Consider the following 19,415-nt stretch of genomic DNA (forward strand, 5'->3'; position numbering starts at 1 on the left):
CCCTTTAACACATACCACGATTCATGATGCAGAGATACAGCGGAGAAATATATATATATATATATATATATATATATATATATATATATATAGTACAATGCAAAGATTTCACTTCTTACATTACATGAGTGATATCTATTGTAAATTCCACAATAGCTCAGAAACCGGTGAATCGCTCCACACAGAATACTGGCCCCCATATAAGGCTCCATACGGAATACTGGCCCTCATATAACGCTTCATACAGGATACTGGCCCCCATATAACGCTCCACACAGAATACTGGCCCCCATATAACGCTCCATACAGGATACTGGTCCCCTTATAACGCTCCATAAAGGATACTGGCCCCCATATAACGCTCCATACAGGATACCGGTCCCCTTATAACGCTCCATACAGGATACCGGTCCCCTTATAACTCTCCATACAGGATACTGGCCCCCATATAATGCTGCATGCAGGCTGTTACCCCCCACATAATGCCCCATACAGGCTGTCCCCCCCTTATAATGCTCCATGCAGGCTGTTACCCCCCACATAATGTTCCATACAGGCCCCCCCCTTTTAATGCTCCATGCAGGCTGTTACCCCCCACATAATGCCCCATACAGGCCCCCCCTTTTAATGCTCCATGCAGGCTGTTACCCCCCACATAATGCCCCATACAGGCTGCCCCCCCCTTATAATGCTCCATGCAGGCTGTTCCCCCCCACATAATGCACTATGCAGGCTGCCCCCCCTTTATAATGCCCCATGCAGGATGCCCCCCCTTCTCTTTATAATGCCCCATGCAGGCTGTTCCCCCCCTCCTCTATATAATGCCCCATGCAGGATGCCCCCCCCTTTATAATGCCCCATGCAGGATGCCCCCCCCTTCTCTTTATAATGCCCCATGCAGGCTGTCCCCCCCCTTCTCTTTATAATGCCCCATGCAGGCTGTCCCCCCCCCTCTATATAATGCCCCATGCAGGATGCCCCCCCCTCTATATAATGCCCCATGCAGGCTGTCCTCCCCCTCTATATAATGCCCCATGCAGGCTGCCCCCCCTCTATATAATGCCCCATGCAGGCTGCCCCCCCTCTATATAATGCCCCATGCAGGATGTCCCCCCCACTCCCTCTTTATAATGCCCCATGCCTCCATACATTAAAAAAAAATAAAAAAATACTCACCTCCCTTCTCACCTGCTGCCGCTGCTCAGCTTCGAACTACAGCGTTGTCGGCGTCTTCCCGTTCAGCGCTCCCTGTGACGGCTCAGGGGAGGGCGCGGTGAAAAGACGTCACCGCGCCCTCTGACCTGAGACGTCACAGGTAGCGCAGAGCAGGAAGACAGCGGATCTGCGGAGGCACGGGGAGAGGTAAGTATCGGGCTGCCGGGGCCCTGAGCAAGCGGCGGAGAAGGGAGGGCGCTGACACCGCTCTCCTCCGCCCATAGCCCAGCGGGGTGCGCGACCGCCAGTGGGCCCCTCTGCCTGCTCAGGGTCCTGGCATTTGCCCGGGTGCGCCGGGTGCTGACGCCTGCCCTGGTTGATCCAGACAAACTACACTTTTAATCAGAAGCAAAAAAATTTGCTGTTTGAGAGAAAAGTGAGTCACACATTATGGTCATACTTATAACTAGTGATGAGCAAGCATGCTCACTACTGCTCGGTGCTCACCCGAGCATCTCACTGCTCGAGATGCTTGGCGCACGCCGAGTATTTCCGGAGTTGCTCGGCGGGAGCTCTGTTCTCCTCCCTGCATGTTTGGCACTCTTTAGAGCGCCAATGAACATGCAGGGATTGCCTGCCACTCATTGTAATGCCGCAGCCATGGTGGTTGTGGCATTACAGTGATTGAATGACCGCACAGCGTCATCAGGTCTATATTAGACCTGGCGCCGCTATGCTCGTCCCAGTCACTCCGGAATCAGGCAGAGTAGGGAGAGGTGCTGCTGCGTCAGGCAGAGATTTGCTTGTGTATTAGGTAGTGTAGGGAGAAAAAACGTATATTACACATATCCATCTTAACAAACAGTCCTTTTGAGGACTAACTAATCCATCTGCAGAGATATCAGGCAGGCAGGGCATATAGGCAGGCAGGCAAGGTATACAGCAGACTGCAGTACATAAAGCACAAAAGGCTCCATTCCAATTCTGCCTTCTGCTGCAGTTAGATATTTCTATACAAAGACCCAGTTCTCAGGGGCCAGTAATACTTTTTTTTGGATCTTAATCCTCATTATAAAAGCAATCCAGAGAATACCGTTTTTCTGCGCCATTTGCTTGTTGGCACTGCAGAATACAGACAGGTCCTTTAGATATTATAGCGCTAGAAATCCAGCTATTTAAAACTGTGCTTTCTCCGTCACACGGATCACATATACGTTTTCAGAAAATACTGCCATTTTTGGCCTCCATTCCAATTTTTTTTCATTGTGTCAGCGAAGTTTTTGACACTGGTTTGCTGTTCAAACTAGTTACCTACAGGCCAGGTATTTAAAACTCTATTTTCTCCGTCACACGGATCACATATAAGTTCGCACCAAACTCAGTCATTTGTAGTGAGCGTGGAAGATACTGTCCTCCATTTAAAGTGGGCAAGGCACGTGGCAAGTGATGGGGAACTGGACGCAATGGTGATGGTGCATGCAGAGGCTGAGGATAAGGCCGTGTGCAAGCTGAAATTGTGCCAAAACAAACAGCCACATCTTCTCTCCCGACCTTCCTGTTCCAATTCCTAGGGGGCCGCAGCACAAAACTATTGAACCCAGAGCAGTGTCAAAAGGTTATTGGTTGGATAGCGGATAATATTTCCTGTAACTTAGCCACCGCCACCACCAGCACCCTGTTGTCCACATGGTCAAGTCTCAGTAGCCGTGAGTCTGGACCGCATATTCCTCACCCTGATCCTCCTTCCTCCCACCATGCCAAGTGCCCGTAGACAACTGATCCCACATTTGGACACTCTGAGTAGCTGTTCACTTTTCCATTTTCTCGCCCGGTACACTTGAAGCGGGGCAAGAGGAGATCATGTGTAGCGATGACCAAATATTTGAGTAGCCACGGTCACACGAAGACGGCGGTGGGAAAGTGTCACAAGAGGTGGACGATGATGTGACACAATTGCCAGAAAGTCAGGAGGAGGACCAGGGTGTTGAAGTGGAAGATGAGGTGGTGGATGATTTAGTAACTGACCCAACCTGGCAGGAGGACATGCAGAGCGAGGACTGCAGCACACAGTGGTAGGGAGGCAGAGCACCCCAACAGACAGGAAGAAGCAGTGTGGTGGCCACATACAGAAGGCAGGCAATTGTTCCCCGTAACACCAACACGAAGGAAGTTGCTAGTACAACTGTTAGGACTTCCCGAGTCTGATTGTTTTTTAACTACTCTGCCGATAACCCCAAAAGGCCATTTCCACCACCTGCCAGGCCAACATCAGCAGGGGTGGCAAAACGACCAGCCTGACCACCACCAGCATGATGAGGCTCATGGCAGCAAAGCACCCGACTTTGTGGACCGAACCCCAGGGTCCAGGAACAGTGTCTTCAGGTGGCACCATTGCTACTTCTGCTGTTGTGCATGCAAGCCAAGCCCCTGTCCATAATGCATGCGAAGATGCCTCCTGCCCTGCACCTGTCATTTCGCACTGTCAAGTAGCAGCATTAGGAAGCACGTCCATGTCCTTGTCCCAGTCCAGCGTTCATTTGTCCATTACCCAGTCCTTTGAACTCAAGCGCAAATATGCAGCCAACACCCCACAGGCCACACTACTAAATTCTCACATTTCACGACTGCTTGCGCTCGAAATGTTGCCTTTAGGCTTGTGGAGACGGAAGCATTCCGCAACCTGATGGCGGTGGCGGTCCTTCAGTACTTGGTCCCTAGTCACCACTTTTTCTCCCGGTGTGCCGTACCCGCATTACACAATCAAGGGTACCAAAACATTAGACGTGCCCTCAACAACGCAGTTACCGGGAAAGTCCACCTAACCGAGGAAACGTGGACAAGTGCTTGTGGGCAGGGATGGTACATCTCGCTGACGGAACGCTGGGTTAACATGGTGGAAGCGGGGACCCAGTCGGACCTTGGGGCGGAACACGTTCTCCCGACGGCAAGGATTGAGGGCCCTAGGTCAATCAGGGTTGCCCCCACTGTCTACAGCTCCTGCACCTCATCCTCCTCAGCCTCCTCCTCCTCTTCAGCCTCCATCTCTGAAATGACCACATCAGTCACAAGCTGGAAGCACAGCAGCACTGCCTCAGCCAAGTGGCAACAGGCTGTGCTGAAGCTAATATGTGTAGGTGTTAAACTGCACAATGCTGGAGAGTTGTGGACAACTCTGAAAGAGCAGGCAGATCTGTGGCTCACACCGCTGAACCTACAGCCAGGCATGGTCGTGTGTGACAGTGGCCGGAACCTTTTGGCAGCTCTGAGGCAAGGCGAGCTCACACATGTTCCAAGCCTGGCCCATGTGCTTAACCTCGTGGTTCAGCGGTTTCTCAAATCCTAGCTGGAGCTGCCGGATCTGCTCGTTAAAGTACGCCTCCTGTGTGCCCATTTTAGAAAGTCAGCTACAGCTTCCGCCGCCCTTGCCGTGTTTCAGCAGCGTTTGCAGCTTCCGGTTCACAGACTGGTGTGTGATGTCCCCACGCGTTGGAACTCTACACAGCAGATGTTGGGAAGGATTTGTGAGCAGAAGAGGGCAGTTGTTCAGTACCAGCATCAACAAGGCAGTTGGTATTCAGTTCAGACTCCACACATAAGACCTCTGGAGAGGACATGGATGTCAGACATATGTACAGTACCATCCTGAAAAACTTTGAGGACTCCACCAAGATGGTGAGCGGCGATGAAGCCATCATTAGCATAACCATCCCGCTTCTCTGTCTTCTGAAACGCTCTCTGCTCACAATCAAAGAGGATGCATTGCAGGCAGAGCACGATGAGATGGAGCAAGGAACCATACAGGGTGATTACACACAGCCAAGCCTCATCTCATCCCAACATGGATTGGGTGACCATGAGGAACAGGAGGAAGAGGAGGAGGAAGGACAGGAGCTAGTTTCATGCTCTATAGACGGTACTACCAGCACAGCTGTCATACCATCTGTTCAGCTTGGATGGCTAGAGGACACAGAGGAGGAGGAGAGCAAGATCAGTCATCCTCTTGGTGAGGACACGGAAGTCTTGCCTGTTAGTTGTCTGGCACGCATGGCGGAGTTTATGCTACGCTGCCTTTCACATGACCCTCGCGTTCTCAAAATTTTGGGTGACAGTCATTACTGGTTGGTGACACTTCTAGACCCACGCTACAAGGAGAACTATATATCTCTTATTCCTGAGGCGGACAGGTGTACAAAAATGGGGCTGCACCAGAAGACCCGTGTTGCGGAACTATTAAAAAAATTTCTATCTGAAAACGCTGGCGGCAGAGGGCACCCTTCATTGGACAACCAAGGAGTACAGGCGAGAGAGACACAACATCAATACAGCAGAGTCAGGGGAACACTGTCAAAGTTCTGGGAGAGTTTTCTCAGCCCCTCCCATCGAACAGGCCCTGAGGCGCGGGGTTCTCTCACAATGAGTGTAAAGTTTGGGAAGATGCTGAGGGAGTACCTTGCTGACTGTACTAACGTCCTCCGTGATTCCTCTGTGCCTTATAATTATTGGGTATCCAAACTGGATACGTGGAATGAACTTGCTGTCTATGCCTTTGAGGTCCTGGCCTGCCCTGCCGCAAGCGTTTTATCAGAGCGGGTATTTAGTGCTGCTGGTGGAATTATAACTGATAAGTGCATCCGCCTGTCAACTGAAAATGCTGACAGGCTGACTCTTATAAAAATGAACAAGGGCTGGATTGGGCCAGACTTATCAACACCACCGAATGATAGCAGCGAAACATAAACTCAAATCCAATGACTTTTCTTGGGAGATGTATTCCCATGCACCTTTTCACACCCAGACATGGGTATACACTTCCTGATTTTGGCTATTTGCTCTTTTCCTCCTCCTTCTCCTCATTCTCCACCACCATATCACCAGGGTGACCATGGTCCGTGATGCAACACCCACATAATTTTTTTAAAGGGTGTTTATGATGCTCGTAAAAAACATTTTTTTACAGTATGTTCATGTATGCCCCCCAGGGGTAAATGTTTGTCAGCCCATACACTTAGTGCATGGGCATTACAAGTATAGGAGGCCCGCTCCTTTCTAATGGGAACATTTATTTTTTTCCTCCACGTCTCTTCCAAGGGGCATTGGAGTGCCGCCAAATTTTTGGCAACCCTTGCATTCACTGCATAGGCCAACGCTATGGGAGACCCACTTCCTAATAATGGGAACATTGTTTTCAGGAGGCCCTCTGACCTCCATGTCTCTTCCAAAGGGCATTGAAGTGCCTCCAAATTTTTGGCAGCCCTTGCATTCACTGCATAGGCGAACACTATGGGAGAGTCTCTCCTTTCTAATGGGAATTTGTTGGTACTGTGGCCTTGCTCTATGTGTCTTTAAATTATTAGTGGGGTTTTTCCTAAATTTGGTCAGCCATTGGGCTCACTGCATACCCTATAACTGTGTTGCAGACTCTCTCCTTTCTAATTATTATTATTATTATTATTTTATAAAGTGCCATTGATTCCATGGCACTGTACATAAGGGGTTACATACAAAATAGGAATATCACTACAGTAAACAGACTAACAAAGATAGACTAGTACGGAGGGAAGAGGACCCTGCCCTTGCGAGCTTACATTCTACGTGAATGGGGAGGAGACAGTAGGTTGGGTGGTTGCAGTAGTAGTAGCTTCGGCGTTGTTGAGGAGGCAGCGGGGTCATGGTAGGCTGTAAGCTTGTTTGAAGAGATGGGTTTTCAGGTTCCGTCGGAAGGATCCGGATGTGTTGGATAATCGGAAGTGTTGAGGGAATGGGAATTTGTCGTTACTGTGGCCCTTCTCTATGTCTCTTTAAATTGTTAGTGGGTGTGAGGAGCTGCCCACTTACTAAAGACTATGATACTTTTTCAGCAACGGACCACCATTTTTGTCAATATTATTATTGTACATTATTAGTGATTTACTTGTTATGTTTTATATAGTTCTGCTTATTTGTCAGTATGGAAGATTCACTTGTAAAAAGTCCAGCATTCCACTAATCTCATCTTTATGTCAGGAGTCCATTGTTTCAACAGCCAATGGTCTCATTAGGTGAGTGTGGATTGAGACATAATGGAGCTATCACCACTGGGGGTCTTACAGGGAAGTCTCAGATGAAGGCTTCTAGAAAATTCTTCATTGCTTTTTGGCTTACAGTGAATGCTTGAGGGGGAGGGTGATCACTTCTGACCTGGGAGGGGACTGATCCCAGGGAAAGAAAGGAGAGTCATGTTTTAGTGAGAGTGGTGTGGAAGGATTGAAGGAAAAGGATGGAGACCGTGGACTTGGAAGGATGAATGGATGAACATGTTACCATTATGGATTATGTCATTTGGATTTTCACTTTCTTAAAAGGACTGCTGCTACTGATACCTGTGCTTTCATCGTTTTATCTGCCGTCTAGAGGATCATGGACTGTGGCTACAGACTATACTGGCTGGAGAAATGAAATCTGTGGGCAAACCAAAAGTTGGGAGACAGTGAGTATGGCCTCATGCAAAGCCAGTGGAACTACTGAACCCAGATTGAGAATTTGAGGACTGAGAGATCTGTCTTTTGGCCATTTATCTGGAATTGCTTTATTACCATGGCTGTGATCAATAAAATATTGTTGCATTGTTAACCTGCATAGGTGATTACTTACAACCCACAACCTCAGATCTTTACAATTGGTGGCAAGTGGTGGGATCACCTATTTCTGGACAGCATACCAAGGAAAGTTACTGAGAGGTGACTTGGCAGAAAAAATGGCAGACTCCATCTACAAGAGGCTCAAAAATGAGGAGCTGAGAGCCCTTTGCTCTGAGAGAGAACTAGAGTGGTTGCCGGATTACAATCGGGCGACCCTAATGCAACGATTGGATGATTGGAACCAGGAACAACCACATGAGGAGGTCAGTTCAGATGTGGATGAGGGACAACAGCCCAGGGCTGTCATCCAAATGGTGGAGGATCGACCAACTGAGTTGAGGCGGATGCTGAACGCGCTAGGAGATCGGGCTACGGAGATAGAGCGGGCGGCAGTGTTAAGCAAATATCTGGGTGTGCATGTAGCAGTACCCCAACCCGCCCCATTGCAGAGGACAGTGGATAACAGGTGAGAGGGGCCGCATTTTTAAGGTACCGGGATATACCACAGTTCAATGAGGACACCTCAGATATTGATGAACATCTTAGGTTATTTGAGAACCTCTGTCTGCTGCATGAGGTATCAGTCAGTGACTGGCTTAGATTTTTGAGTGTTGGCCTAACCGGAAAAGCAAGAGAAGCTTTTAATAACTTGTCTTCAGTGGATCAGAGATTTTACTCCACCATTCGCAGCACATTACTAGAGAGGTATGCGATCACGCCGGAAACCTACAGGAGGAAACTTCAGGAGACTGACAAGCCCGCTGCACACACACATCCGGAGTTTGCCAACGCACTACGTACGGCATGCACTCGGTGGATAGAAGAACTGAGGGCTCGGGAAGCAGAACATGTAATGGATATAGTCATGCTGGAACAATTTATGTCAAAGCTCCCAGGTAATTTAAAAGAATGGGTGGCAGAGAGAAAACCACTCAGCCTGGATAAGGATGCAAGATTGGCTGATGATTGGTCTGCTAATTGACCAGGGCAACGTGGAAGTACAGAACCAGTAAGTCGGGAACAGGAGCTTACAGGGAGGCCATTGAAACCCATGGACTGGCCAGAGGAGGAACGGCAGGGAGTTTGGACTTCACAAAGAAGGGGAGGTTGCCCAAGCCCCCAAGTACGGCCCGTGTGGGGGCGAGGAAGGCTTAACTGTCATAACTGTGGATGCATGGGACATTTTGCCAGGGAATGCTGGGAACGTTCTAGTCCACATCATCCGCGCCCCCAGCCTGTGAACACTGTGCTGCAATGGGGCTGGAATGCTGTGGGAGAGGATCCCACTACGCCGACCGGAAGAAGAAGAGGCATATGTTGTACAAGGAGAAGTGTCTCGGACTAGATGGGATACCTCAGAGTCTATTAACCAGCATCTGCAGCCAGTCTGGGTAGAGGGTGTGGAGGCTGTGGGGCTCCGTGACACTGGAGCCTCAGTCACATTGATAAAAGACCATTTAGTACCTGACCAATGTAGTGTCCCCAGCAGCCGTATGTTAGTCAATGTAGCCGGAGGAGAATCTGTGAACATTCGAAGGGCCCAGCAACATTTAGACTGGGGTCACAGTCATGGAATGGTGGATGTAGGAGTAGTGCGGCACCTACCAGTAGATGTGTTGCTGGGAAACAATCTGGGAGCAGGATTGGTGTGCCACTGAGCCAATGACGTAACCGGAAGCCAAGGACCGGTTCACACTGCATCAGCCGATAGGAAAAGGAGCAATATCAACATGTCAGCGGTGAGTGATACACAAAATGCAATGACTGTCACAATGAAGGAATATAATCTGGGGGAGGTAAATTACATCAGGGAGGAGGCCCAGGGATACTGGATCAACCATCACCCTGGTCAGCCCAGATACTGTTCCCCCAGAGCTCCCTTTACCAGGCCGCCAAGTGACCATCCCCCTAATTGGGTGTCAGCACTCTGGGGTTGGTCGCAATGCACACAATTTTGGTTCTCATTCGGCGCGTGGGGAGTTTACCAGGATAAACTGCGGATCGGGGGAAGGATAAGGAAAACCCCGAAGAATGAATAGACCCCTGATCCAGCGAATTAAATACAGAGTCTTCGTCTCAGGGCTTCCCCCATTGGGAAGTTGACAGGATCTGAAAGACCATATGAGAGAAGCGGGAGATGTCTATAACACTGATATATACCAGGGTGGAATGAGGACTGTGGAGTATATTCGCAAGGACGACATGGAATATGCTTTGAGGAAACTGGATGATACAAAGTTTCGTTCTCATAAAGGCGAGACCTCTTACATTTGTGTCCATGCTGAAAAAGTGGGGGAGGTATGTAATGAGCTGCCCACTTACTAAAGACTATGATACAATTTCAGCAAAGGACCACCATTTTTGTCGATATTATTATTGTGCATTATTAGTGATTTACTTGTTATGTTTTGTATAGTTCTGCTTACTTGTCAGTATAGGAGATTCACTTGTAAAATGTCCAGCATTCCACTAATCTCATCTTTATGTCAGGAGTCCATTGTTTCAACAGCCAATGGTCTCATTAGGTGAGTGTGGATTGAGACACAGTTGAGCCGTCACCACAGGGGGTCTTACAGGCAATCTCACATGAAGGCTTCTTGAAAATTCTTCATTGCTTTTTGGCTTACAGTGAATGCTTGAGGGGGAGGGTGATCACTTCTGACCTGGGAGGGGACTGATCCCAGGGAAAGAAAGGAGAGTCATGTTTTAGTGAGAGTGGTGTGGAAGTATTGAAGGAAGAGAATGGAGACCGTAGAATTGGAAGGATGAATTGATGAACATGTTACCATTATGGATTATGTTGTTTGGATTTACACTTTCTTAAAAGGACTGCTGCTACTGGATACCTGTGCTTTCATCGTTTTATCTGCCGTCTAGAGGATCATGGACTGTGGCTACAGACTATACTGGCTGGAGATACGAAATCTGTGGGCCAACCAAAAGTTGGGAGACAGTGAGTATGGCCTTATACAAAGCCAGTGGAACTACTGAACCCAGATTGAGAATTTGAGGACTGAGAGATCTGTATTTTGGTCATTTAACTGGAATTGCTTTATTACCATGGCTGTGATCAATAAAATATTGTTGCATTGTTAACCTGCCTAGGTGATTACTTACAACCCACAACTTTAGATCTTTACAGTGGGGTTTATCCTAAATTTGGTCAGCCGTTGGACTCACTGCAAACCCTACAATTGTATAGCAGACTCTCTCCTTTCTAATGGGAACATGTCGTACTCGTTACTGTGGCCCTGCTCTGTGCGTCTTTCAGAGTCCCTCCATCATCAATGAAATAGGATGTGTCTGATGATGTGTCACACACCACATTGTCAGATAAGGTTGTAAAATGTTAAAATGACATTTCCCGGTGAATGCATTTGTCTTAAAAAATAACGTAAAAAAATAAAAACAGTAGGATCTTTCTTTAGTATAAAAAAAAGAGTCACCAATGTAACCTCAATGTAATCTCATTGTTCAGCTCCTGCACCTCCTCCTCCATCTCCGAAATGATCACATCAGTCACAAGCTGAAAGCAGTACAGCTTTGCCTTGGCCAAGCGGCAACAGGCTGTGCTGAAGATAACATGCTTAATGCTTAGGTTACAAACCTCCCAGCGCTGCAGAGTTTTTGAAAGCTGGAACACAGCAGCCTGATCTGAGGCTCTCACCGTTGGACATACTGTACAGCCAGGCATGGTCGTGTGTGACATTGGGCGGAACCTGGTGACGTAGAAATAACAGCCGGAGTAGATACGGTTTCCCTCTATGCCAGTCCTTTCACCGAGCTAAAGAATATGGCTGTGGTGAAATACAACTCCCACTGAGAAGCTGTTTCAGATTGAAAAACATTGTGCCCACCAGAGGATTTGATTCTGAGGGCTCACCTTTCTCCCCCGCTCAAGAGCCCCATAGCAGCTGCAAAGTTAGCGCTATCATGAACTGTCGTGAAGTAGAAGCCAGGGCACACCAGAGGATTCTCTGGTGGGCCCGTCCAACCCTGCCGAGAAGCAGTTCTGGCTAAGAAAAGTGTGTGGGAAGGTTCCCGGACACTCTATGGCTGCTTTTTTACTGAGGTGGAAACCCACGTAAACATGGGGAGAACATATAAATAGAGATGAGCGTTGTTCTACTCGAACTGTTCGCCAATCTCAAATTCGAGCTGTTTTGGGCGGTGTTCGAGCCGTTCGGCGAACACGAACGATTTGAGAAAAATTCGGCTGTTCGAGGTTATGTTCGATAACTGTTCGTGCACCAAAATCATAACTGGATTTTTTCTCAGTAATGATGAAAATTAATGTTAATACGCAGTTTGAGTGTACAGCGGGGTGGGGGGAGGGGCAGGGGATGGATCTCTGCAGGAATAATGAAGATCTCCTTTTTTTTTTCTCTTTCCCGCATTTGCAGTGGGGAGGTGCAGTCTGTCAGCCTATCAGCAGCGCACACACGGAGCGAACTGCTGTTTTTCACACAAGCAAGGGCATGTGTCATTGGCAGTGTATGTCACATGTCCTTGCCCTATAAGACCAAGCCATTTTCCCCGTCGCCACCATTTTCTCACTGCTGCAGCTGCGTGTTAGACGGCACCGCTGTTGCTGTGTGCGCTATACCTTGTTAATTTCAAGCCAATTTTCGCACAAATCTACAGATAGCTTGGGAGTAGGGAATAGTTGTGATTGCAGTCCTTTTAAGAACTAGGTTACAGCATTTCCTACGACTTTTATCAGGCAGGTCTGTGCTCTTAAATAGATAGATTGTGGGAGTAAAGACTAATTGTAATTGCAGTCCTTTTCAGGACTAGGTTACATCAGTTCCTATCAGTTTTTGCCAGGCAGGTCTGTGCCAGTGCTGTGCAAGTTTTTTTCAAAGCATTTTGCTGAATCTAGCAAAGCTAATCCTTTTTGGCCTATTGCAGAGTGTGTTAGTCAGTGGAGTAGCCTATCTGTGTTGCAAGATATACCACCTGTGTATAGAATACCAATTTTTTTACTGCACCTAGTGAAGTAAAATCTTTTGGGCATAGCATCATTCTATTAGTCCATCTATACTGACCTCCATCAGGTTGCAAATTGAATATAATTTTTTTCTGCATCTAGCTCTGAAAAAATATTTGGGCTTCTAGCAGTGTGTGGGACTTGTTCTATTAGTCCATCTATACTGACCTCCATCAGGTTGCAAACTGAATATAATTTTTTTCTGCATCTAGCTCTGAAAAAATAATTGGCCTTCTCGCAGTGTGTGGGACTTTCTCTATTAGTCCATCTATACTGACCTCCATCAGGTTGCAAATTAAAAATAATTTTTATCTGCATCTAGATCTGAAAAAATATTTGGCCTTATAGCAGTGTGTGGGACTTTCTCTATTAGTCCATCTATACTGACCTCCATCAGGTTGCAAATTAAAAATAATTTTTATCTGCATCTACCTCTGAAAAAATATTTGGGATTCTAGCTGTGTGTGGGACTTGTTCTATTAGTCCATCTATACTGACCTCCATCAGGTTGCAAACTGAATATAATTTTTTTCTGCATCTAGCTCTGAAAAAATATTTGGCCTTCTAGCAGTGTGTGGGACTTTCTCTATTAGTCCATCTATACTGACCTCCATCAGGTTGCAAATTAAAAATAATTTTTATCTGCATCTAGCTCTGAAAAATTATTTGGCCTTCTAGCAGTGTGTGGGACTTTCTCTATTAGTCCATCTATACTGACTTCCATCAGGTTGCAAATTAAAAATAATTTTTATCTGCATCTAGCTCTGAAAAAATATTTGGCCTTCTAGCAGTGTGTGGGATTTTCTCTATTAGTCCATCTATACTGACCTCCATCAGGTTGAAAATTAAAAATAATTTTTATCTGCATCTACCTCTGAAAAAATATTTGGGCTTCTAGCTGTTTGTGGGACTTGTTCTATTAGTCCATCTATACTGACCTCCATCAGGTTGCAAACTGAATATAATTTTTTTCTGCATCTAGCTCTGAAAAAATATTTGGCCTTCTAGCAGTTAGTGGGACTTTCTCTATTATTCCATCTATACTGACCTCCATCAGGTTGCAAATTAAAAATAATTTTTATCTGCATCTAGCTCTGAAAAAATATTTCGCCTTCTAGCAGTGTGTTGGACTTTCTCTATTAGTCAATCTATACTGACCTCCATCAGGTTGCAAATTAAAAATAATTTTTATCTGCATCTAGCTCTGAAAAAATATTTGGCCTTCTAGCAGTGTGTGGGACTTTCTCTATTAGTCCATCTATACTGACCTCCATCAGGTTGCAAACTGAATATAATTTTTTTCTGCATCTAGCTCTGAAAAAATATTTAGCCTTCTAGTAGTGTGTGGGACTTTCTCTATTAGTCCATCTATACTGACCTCCATCAGGTTGAAAATTAAAAATAATTTTTATCTGCATCTAGCTCTGAAAAAATATTTGGCCTTCTAGCAGTGTGTGGGACTTTCTCTATTAGTCCATCTATACTGACCTCCATCAGGTTGCAAATTAAAAATAATTTTTATCTGCATCTAGCTCTGAAAAAATATTTGGGCTTCTAGCTGTGTGTGGGACTTGTTCTATTAGTCCATCTATACTAACCTCCATCAGGTTGCAAACTGAATATAATTTTTTTCTGCATCTACCTCTGAAAAAATATTTGGCCTTCTAGTAGTGTGTGGGACTTTCTCTATTAGTCCATCTATACTGACCTCCATCAGGTTGCAAATTAAAAATATTTTTTATCTGCATCTAGCTCTGAAAAAATATTTGGCCTTCTAGCAGTGTGTGGGACTTTCTCTATTAGTCCATCTATCCTGACCTCCATCAGGTTGCAAATTAAAAATATTTTTTATCTGCATCTACCTCTGAAAAAATATTTGGGCTTCTAGCTGTGTGTGGGACTTGTTCTATTAGTCCATCTATACTGACCACCATCAGGTTGCAAACTGAATATAATTTATTTCTGCATCTAGCTCTGAAAAAATATTTGGCCTTCTAGCAGTGTGTGGGACTTTCTCTATTAGTCCATCTATACTGACCTCCATCAGGTTGCAAATTAAAAATAATTTTTATCTGCATCTAGCTCTGAAAAAATATTTGGCCTTCTTGCAGTGTGTGGGACTTTCTCTATTAGTCCATCTATACTGACCTAGATCAGGTTGCAAATTAAAAATAATTTTTATCTGCATCTAGCTCTGAAAAAATATTTGGCCTTCTTGCAGTGTGTGGGACTTTCTCTATTAGTCCATCTATACTGACCTCCATCAGGTTGCAAATTAAAAATAATTTTTATCTGCATCTAGCTCTGAAAAAATATTTGGCCTTCTAGCAGTGTGTGTTACTTTCTCTATTAGTCCATCTATACTGACCTCCATCAGGTTGCAAATTAAAAATAATTTTTATCTGCATCTACCTCTGAAAAAATATTGGGCTTCTAGCTGTGTGTGGGACTTGTTCTATTAATCCATCTATACAGACCTCCATCAGGTTGCAAACTGAATATATTTTTTTTCTGCATCTACCTCTGAAAAAATATTTGGGCTTCTAGCTGTGTGTGGGACTTGTTCTATTAGTCCATCTATACTGACCTCCATCAGGTTGCAAATCGAATATAATTTTTTTCTCCATCTAACCCAGCCAATAGTTTTGGCTTAATACCACAGTTTGGCCACTCAGCTCTGCTCGGTTCCCATCCATTGTTTTTTTGTGCAAACAACTCCAGAGTTGTGAATTAGTTAACCACCAAAATGAGTGGAAAAAGGCCTGCTGCTGGTGGAAAGGGGAATAGGCGTGTTGGGAAGGGGAAAAAAGGTTGTGTCCGTGGGGTAGGTGTTAAAGCAACAGTAACATCTGCAGAAAAAAGACCATCTTCCAGCCAAACTAAAATGTCTACTTCTTTTAGCGGACAATGTGATAAGATCCCTTTCTTACGGCCACGCCAATCGCTACAAATTCCAGATGAGGCACAAAAACAGCAGGTGCTTCAATGGATATCAAGTGCTCCTTTAAGTGGGCTCTCCTCCACATCAACTTCAACATCACAAATACTCCAGTCCTCAAAGGTGTCACCCCAATCGCACTTGCTTCCTCACAGCTCCCAAATCTCCAGCTGCCCGTCTGAGTATGAGGTAGAACAGATGGTTGAGTCTGCAGAGCTGTTTACTCATACTATAGCCTGGGAATCAGAGGTCGACTCCAGCGCTTCTGTGAATCCAGACGAGGAAATGATCTGCACTGATGCCCAGAATCTTTATGAGTCGGATCCAGGACCAGACGCAGAAGGTTCTGACCATAATGTAGACCCTCATTCCCAAACTGTAACTCCTGTTGGTGGAGACAATGAGGAAGACGATGATGAAAGTCAAATACCTGATTGGAGCGACAACTTTAGTTTTTTGTCAGGGCAGGAACAGGTTGGCTCTGAGGACGACGGGTGTGATAACGCACAAGGTGATGATGATGAGGTTGGAGAACCCACTTACTGTCAACCCACAGTCAGCCAAGAGATGAGGTCAGCAGAGGAGGTGGAGGAAGATGCTAGTGACGACGAGGTCAGGTTGCGCCTTCCTGGACAGAGACGTAGTACTGGAAGCACGTCAACAACTGCATCCTCAAACACAACTCTGCCTCTCACCACAAGTCGTGGTGGCTCTTCAGGTCGCATGGGTGCTAAGCCTTGCATAGCCTGGGCATTTTTTCAGATCAATAAAGATGACCCAACTCGTGTTATCTGTAACATTTGTCAGCAAAAGCTAAGTAGAGGCCAAAAAATACATAGTTTGAGTACTTCATGCATGAACCGGCACATGGACATGAAGCAAAAGTTGCAGTGGGAAGCTCAGTGTGCTACAATGCGGCCTAGCCGGCCGGGCCAACCACCGTCTGCCATATCTTGTGCATCCGCGGCCTCTTCATCCTCTGTGACTGGGGGGACAGCAGTCACACCTGTTTTGGGGCGCAGACCTGCCACCTCTTTACCCGCAACAGCCAGCGTGATTGGCAGGTCATCATTTTCTTTGGAGGTGGTAACACCAGCTGGTGTTGAGCGCTGTCCGACATCGATAGCACCACCTTTGGATCAAGGCAACCTAACATGTCTGCCTGCATCTTCCTCACAGACCGGCAGTTTGCCGGGGACACCCTTATCAACCCCGTCTAAGCACAATAGCCAGCCCTCGGTCAACCAGATGTGGACAAGTAAAAGACCATTTCCTCCTAGCCATGAGAAAGCTAAGAGGTTGAATTTCACCATCTGCAAGCTCTTGGCTACAGAAATGCTGCCTTTCCGCCTGGTGGACACAGAGGATTTTCGAGACCTTATGTCCGTCGCAGTGCCCCAGTACCAGATGCCCAGTCGGCACTACTTCTCAAAGAAAGGTGTGCCTGCGCTCCACCAGCATGTCGCACACAACATCACCGCTTCTTTGAGAAACTCTGTGTGTGACAGGGTGCATTTCACCACAGACACTTGGACGAGTAGGCATGGACAGGGGCGATACATGTCGCTGACTGGGCACTGGGTAACTATGGTGACAGCAGGACAAGGGGCTGCTGTCCAAGTCTTGCCGTCCCCGCGAGTTGTTCGTCAATCCTCTTTATGTCAAAGTTCCTCCACTGCTTCTGCCTCCGCAACCTCCTCTCGGTCTTCCACCTGCACCCAAAGCCTGTCTGGTCATGCCACAAGCTTTCTAACTGCGCAGAAGGGATCCTGCACACCTCCTTACTGTGCTGGCAGTAGGGCTCAACGTCATCAGGCGGTTTTTACTTTGAAATGTCTGGGAAATGTGAGTCACACAGCTGAGGAGTTGTGGTCAGCTCTGGAGAACCAATTTCATGAATGGTTGTCTCCACTGGACCTGAAACCAGGGAAGGCCGTGTGCGACAATGCTGCAAACCTGGGTGTGGCCCTTCGCCGGGGCAATGTCACACACGTGCCTTGTATGGCTCACGTGTTGAACCTGGTTGTCCAGCAATTTTTAGCCCACTATCCCAGACTAGATGGCCTTCTGCAGAGGGCACGGTCGCTGTGTGCTTACTTCCGCCGTTCGCATCCCGCAGCTCAGCGACTTACATCTCTACAGAAGTCGTTGGGCCTGCCACTTCACCGGCTAAAATGCGATGTGCGTACCCGGTGGAATTCAACGCTGCACATGTTGCAGCGACTGTGGCAGCACCGACAAGCCTTGGTGCAATACGTTCTGACGTATAGCCTGGGCCAACGAGATCCAGAGGTGGGGCAAATCACGCTGGAGGAGTGGTCTCAGATCAGGGACCTATGCACCCTTCTGCACTGTTTTGAAATGGCGACGAAGATGTTTAGTGCTGACGATGCCATTATCAGCATGACTATTCCGGTGATTTACATGCTGGAGCACATGTTAAACAGAATTCGGAGTCAGGTGGTGGCACAAGAGGAGGTGGAGGAAGTAGAGGAGGAGGAGTTGTATGCGGAAGGACTAACATCTGCAAGGTCCAGACGGTCGGCAGCACCAAGGCGGCAGGCATGTGAGGGTAGGGGAGATGGTTTTACCAGGGCGCATGGTAGCAGCCAAACTAGTGAGGAAGGTGCAGGAGCCCAGGAAGAAGTGGAGGACGAACTGATGGAAGACTCATCAGATGAGGGAGACCTTGATCACATTTCTGTTGTGCGAGGTTGGGGGGAGAGGACAGAGGAAGGAAGCATGATTGTTACCTCGCCACCAACACAACAGGGACTTGGTGCTCCTGGATGCGCAACACACATGAGTGCCTTCTTGCTGCACTACCTGCAACATGACCCTCGAATTGTGTGAATTAGAAATAATCCTGACTACTGGGTGGCCACACTGTTAGATCCCCGGTACAAAAGTAAATTTGCCGAAATTATTCCTGCCATAGAAAGGGATGCACGCATGCAGGAGTATCAGCAGAGACTGTTGCAGAATCTTACATGTGCTTTTCCACAAAACACCAGTGGTGCACGTAGTGAATCTCACAGTTTCAACTTGCCAACCGTGGGACCGTCAAGTGTTCAGCACTCAAACCGTAACAGAACCACAGTATCTGCTGGTAACATCAATTTTGCAGAATCATTTCACCACTTTTTTAGCCCATCCTTTGCAAGGCCACAGGAGACAAGAAGTCTGACACATAGTCAACGCCTAGAGACGATGGTACAGGAGTATCTCCAAGTAAACATTGAAGCCATGACTGTGTCACTGGACCCTTGCTCTTTTTGGGCTTCCAATCTGGATAAATGGCCGGAGCTAGCCACTTACGCCTTGGAGATCTTGTCATGCCCCGCAGCCAGCGTTCTGTCTTAAGTTTTGTTCAGCGCTGCTGGTGGTGTGCTGACAGATAAGCGCACGCGGCTCTCCACTGATAATGTAGACAGACTCACGTTCATAAAGATGAACAAATCATGGATCCGAAACGACTTTTCTACCCCTGTGTCATCCTGGGGAGAGTAAAAGCTTGATGATTGGTTAAAATCACCCTACCAACCGTTTTAAGCTTTCAAATTACTAATCATGTTTATCTGTATCTTGGCTGGAAAATAATATGGGCTTTGTAGCAGTGTGCAGCACTGATTCTATTAGGCCATCTATAATAAGCTCCACCAGATTTAAAATTACTAAATATGTTTATCTGTATCTTGGCTGGAAAATAATTTGG

This window comes from Phyllobates terribilis, unplaced genomic scaffold, assembly GCF_046119375.1.
Source record: "Phyllobates terribilis strain yellow unplaced genomic scaffold, ASM4611937v1 Scaffold_4__5_contigs__length_816908805, whole genome shotgun sequence".
NCBI lineage: Eukaryota > Metazoa > Chordata > Amphibia > Anura > Dendrobatidae > Phyllobates > Phyllobates terribilis.